This window comes from Rutidosis leptorrhynchoides, chromosome 5, assembly GCF_046630445.1.
Source record: "Rutidosis leptorrhynchoides isolate AG116_Rl617_1_P2 chromosome 5, CSIRO_AGI_Rlap_v1, whole genome shotgun sequence".
NCBI lineage: Eukaryota > Viridiplantae > Streptophyta > Magnoliopsida > Asterales > Asteraceae > Rutidosis > Rutidosis leptorrhynchoides.
In genome coordinates, this window is record NC_092337.1 from 279,267,750 (window position 1) to 279,272,204 (window position 4,455).

Sequence of the window (4,455 nt, forward strand, 5' to 3'; positions counted from 1 at the left end):
CATAATTCCTGGTCGTACTGTCACTGACGCTTATGGTCGGCGTCGTAGGATCACTGCTCGTAAACGGCTGGTGCCGTACCCCGCCGACCCACTGATATTACCGTCTCCACCCAGAGCCGGACCATCCACTTCAGCACCACCGGCTCCACCTGCACCGCCAGCACCACCTGCCCCACCATCTTCCTCTAATGAGGAAATGAGGCGGGAGATTGAGATTCTCCAGACTCGAGTTACTGAGCTCGAGGAGCAGATGACTCATGTTTTGGACATCTTGTACCCACCATCGCCGTAGGACTTTGTACTAGATTCTGTATTGTAATCTCTTTTTTTGTAATTTCATATTTCACTTATGTAATGTACGAACTTATTGTAATGTATGAACTTATTATCATTAATGAATGGAATTTGTGTTGTTACTTTGTACGCAAGTGTTCTATTTACGTTATCATATCATGGTTTTGTGGTACTTATATATGCTTGCATTACTTAATCAACATGTGTTGTGCTGTTTTCATGTTGGTTGTTATATACTATATTATTATTATTTGCATAATGGATTTTGACTTGAGTCAAAATGTTTGTATAGAACATCATGGCCAACGGAAGAACCACACCTACCGCCGCCCAGATTGAGGACATGATTAACGAACGTGTCGCTGCTGCACTAGCTGAAAGACAACCCCAAGTTCCACCACCACCGCCTGTCAATCCACCTGTCGTCCGAGATGGGTGTACGTACAAGGAATTCCAAAACTGCAAGCCACACTACTTCAGTGGCACTGAGGGACCCGTCGGTCTCACCAGATGGTTCGAAAAGTTGGAATCGGTATTCAGGGTTAGCAATTGTTCTGAGGCTAACAAAACGAAATTTGCATCTTGCACGCTGTCTGATGGCGCGCTCACATGGTGGAATACCATGGCCCAAGCGCAAGGAATTGATGAGGCGTATGCTACGCCTTGGGAAGAATTTAAATGTGCTATGATCGAGGAATACTGTCCGAGAACCGAGATTCAAAAGATGGAAATCGAATTTATGCAATTGAAAACCGTAGGGAACGACCTTAACAGCTACAACCGTAGGTTTTTGGAATTGGCTCTTATGTGTCCAACCATGGTCACCCCCGAATTTAAGCGTTTGGAGAAATACTTCTCGGGACTTCCTAAGTCCATCAAGGGTAATGTTACCTCGTCCAAGCCACCAAGTGTTCCCGAAGCAATGCGCATGGCGCATACTCTCTTGAATCAAATCATCCTTGACGAGCCGGAGAAGGCTAAGTTTGAAACTGTTAGCGGTGAAAAGAGGAAATGGGACAACAACCACAACAACAACAGGGGAAGGAACTATGATCAAAACCCGGCAAAACGACATGAAGGGTTCAGGCAAAACAACAACATGCACAACAACAACACCAACCCCAACAACAACAACCGCACCAATCCGAACTACAAAGGAACCTTACCACAATGCAATAGGTGCTACAAGCACCACACTGGGTATTGCAATGTTATCTGTGAGAAGTGCCAACGATCTGGACATGTTGGCAAGGATTGCAAGGTTACCACTTTGAATGTGAAGCCAAACCACAACAACAATGGGCCTAAGAAGTGTTATGAATGTGGAAAGACGGGCCATTTCAGAAACGAGTGTCCTAACAAGCGTAAGGATGGCGGACCACCACGTGCTAGAGCCTTCAATGTTAATGCAAGAGACGCTCGCGACAACCCCGACTTGGTGACAGGTATATTCAAGATCAACAATCTTTTAGCTTCTGTCCTATTTGATACTGGTGCCGATAGGAGCTATGTGTGTAGACATTTTTGTGATAAGTTAGATTGGTCGTTAGTTCCTTTGAAGGAAAGTATGCTTGTCGAGGTCGCCAATGGAAAACTTGAAAAGGTTGACCATATTAGTCGTGGAGCTATTATCAACATAGCTGGTGCAGATTTCGAAATTGATTTGATACCTATCAAACTGGGAAGTTTTGACGCGATCGTCGGTATGGATTGGTTGAGCAAGATAAAGGCCGATGTTATCTGTGGAGATAAAGCACTTCGCATACCACAAGGAGATGGTGAACCACTGGTTATCTATGGAGAGAGATGTACCTCGAAGTTGAACCTCATTAGTTGCGTGAAAGCGCAAAAGATTATGAAGAAGGGACGCTTTGCTGTCCTAGCACATGTGAAAGCGGTAGAAACTGAGGTGAAGAACGTGAACGATGTGCGTATTGTGAACGAGTTTTCCGATATCTTTCCCGAAGAATTGCCTGGATTACCGCCGCAGAGAGCAGTAGAGTTTCAGATTGACTTAGTGCCAGGAGCTGCACCTGTAGCTCGCGCACCTTATAGACTCGCACCTTCCGAGATGCAAGAATTACAGAGTCAACTACAAGAGCTATTAGATCGAGGGTTTATCCAACCAAGCTTCTCGCCTTGGGGCGCACCTGTGTTGTTTGTAAAGAAGAAGGATGGATCCTTCCGTATGTGTATCGACTACCGTGAACTCAACAAATTGACTATCAAGAATCGATATCCTCTTCCACGAATTGATGATCTTTTTGATCAACTACAAGGATCGAGCGTTTATTCAAAGATCGATTTACGATCCGGATATCACCAGCTGAGGGTGAAGGAAAGTGACGTGATGAAAACTGCATTCAGGACCCGTTATGGTCATTATGAGTTCCTCGTGATGCCATTCGGTTTGACAAATGCCCCTGCCGTGTTCATGGATCTCATGAATCGTGTCTGCAAGCCTTACTTGGATAAGTTTGTTATCGTCTTCATAGATGATATCCTCATCTACTCTAAGAGCGAAGAAGAACATGAGCAACACCTTCGGCTTGTGCTTGAACTCTTAAGACAAGAGCAACTCTACGCCAAATTCTCCAAGTGCGAATTTTGGTTGAAGGAAGTACAGTTTTTGGGTCATGTTGTGAGCGACCAGGGTATCAAAGTTGATCCCGCCAAGATTGAAGCCATCAGCAAGTGGGAGACCCCCACTACTCCAACGCATATTCGCCAATTTCTAGGTCTCGCCGGTTATTATCGAAGGTTTATCGAAGGATTTTCTCTGATTGCGCGTCCTTTGACCGCACTGACCCACAAGGGCAAGAAGTTCATTTGGGAACCTACACACGAATCAGCATTCCAAACTTTGAAGAAGAAGTTAACCTCCGCACCTATCCTATCACTTCCTGAAGGCAGTGACGACTTTGTTGTTTATTGCGATGCATCGAAGAGTGGTTTTGGTTGTGTACTGATGCAACGATCAAAGGTTATTGCCTATGCCTCCCGCCAGTTGAAGATTCACGAGCGGAACTACACTACACATGATCTTGAACTTGGAGCCGTTGTCTTTGCACTCAAATTGTGGAGACATTATTTGTATGGAACTAAGAGCACTATCTTCACCGATCACAAGAGTCTCCAGCACATCTTCGATCAGAAGCAATTGAATATGAGACAGCGTCGATGGATCGAGACGCTCAACGACTACGATTGTGAACTCCGTTATCACCATGGCAAGGCCAATGTTGTAGCTGACGCTTTAAGCCGAAAGGAGAGGACGGCACCTCTCCGTGTTAGGGCTCTGAACATCACCATCCATTCGAACCTCAACAACCAGATCAGAGTAGCCCAAGTTGAGGCTCTCAAGGAGGAGAACATATCTCACGAGCATTTGAACATACTTGTCTCTCGATTCGAGGTTAGAGAGTCTGGACTCCGATGTTATGCCGGAAGAATTTGGGTACCTTACTATGGAGATCTACGAAGCCTGATACTTGATGAAGCACACAAATCGAGATATTCGATTCACCCCGGTGCAGGTAAAATGTACCACGACCTTAAAGAACAGTATTGGTGGCCGAATCTTAAGAAGGACGTTGCAACTTATGTTGGGAAGTGTTTGACTTGTTCGAAAGTTAAGGCCGAACATCAGAGACCTTCTGGGTTACTTCAACAGCCGGAAATCCCACAATGGAAGTGGGAAAGGATCACAATGGATTTCATTACTAAGCTGCCGAAGACGGTGGGCGGATGCGATACTATTTGGGTTATTGTTGACCGCCTCACCAAATCTGCACACTTCCTAGCGATGAAGGAAACTGATACAATGGAAAGACTTGCTCAGCTGTACATCAAAGAGGTTGTATCTCGTCATGGTGTACCTATATCAATCATCTCCGATCGCGATCCCCGTTTTGCTTCCAGATTTTGGCGTTCTTTGCAAGAAGCCATGGGAACTCGTCTTGACATGAGTACTGCTTATCATCCTCAGACTGACGGGCAAAGTGAACGAACGATTCAGACCTTGGAGGACATGCTGCGTGCATGTGTCATTGATTTTGGAAAGGCCTGGGAAAGGCATTTGCCACTCGCCGAATTCTCGTACAACAACAGTTATCACTCAAGCATTAATGCTGCACCTTTTGAAGCATTGTATGGTCGTAA